Source organism: Bison bison, unplaced genomic scaffold (genome assembly GCF_000754665.1).
Source record: "Bison bison bison isolate TAMUID 2011002044 unplaced genomic scaffold, Bison_UMD1.0 scf7180017848609, whole genome shotgun sequence".
Classification (NCBI taxonomy): domain Eukaryota; kingdom Metazoa; phylum Chordata; class Mammalia; order Artiodactyla; family Bovidae; genus Bison; species Bison bison.
The window spans coordinates 8,134-9,084 of record NW_011479182.1 but is presented as its reverse complement, the minus strand read 5'-3'; positions in this window follow the sequence as shown (position 1 = coordinate 9,084).

Genomic DNA, 951 nt, shown 5'->3' with positions numbered 1-951 from the left:
AGAAGATGTATACTTTATGGTCTTTTCAATAATCAGATGCATCTTCACTACTCAGCCTTGCCATTTAAGAGATGGTTGACTCAAGTTGAGTCTGGATTGTGGCAATAAACCAGTTTATCCTTGAGAAAGTTAAATAACCCATATGGTGATTGAACCTTTGGCTTATTAATTTTTGTACAAAAAAGTGACCTGATATAATGGAACAAACATCACATGTGGAGTTGGCCAAGCTGGGTTTGAATTCCAGATCCACTGCTTACTGTGTGATATTGAAAAAGTCATTTAATATCTTTGAGCCTTGGTTTCCTCATCTGATAATCAAGGATTTTTGTGCAGATTACAGAAGACAAGGTACAAGGAAATATTTGACACAAAATAAATTAGTCTCCAACCAACAGTCCAAGTGCAGGCTACAGTACTACTGACCTAAAAAAGAATCTCTCAGGTTATATCTTCTATCATGGTCTGGAATATACCTATTGTGGAGTTAGCAGGCATGGGCTGAAAGGCCAAAGAAATTCTTAAAAGTACCCCAGAACACACCCTCAGAGAAGCAGGTATAAACTGAGTCTCCTGGGAAATGCAACTTGAGCCCACTGAAATGTTGCAATCATCAAAAGTTGGGTGTGATCAATGGTGAGGAAGAGAATGAGAATGAGAGGGGGAGAGGAAGCGAGGGAGGAGGAGGCTGTGTGAACAGTAGCTCTGCCCACTCAACAGGGGAGACACCACCTTGATACTCAGTATGGAAAAAAGGGCACACCTACAGTACATGGGAAACTTCAGCTTCAGTGTCTTAAGAGTACAGAAAAGAAGACAATGACTTATTCTTATCCGAGCAGCTGTAGTAGTGGGTCCCCAGCTGCATGGCTCCTTGTGCCAAGGGGAAATGGAAAATACTATAATAGCCTCTCTTGTCTCCATTCCCTCTTCCTAGATGAGCTTTTTCCC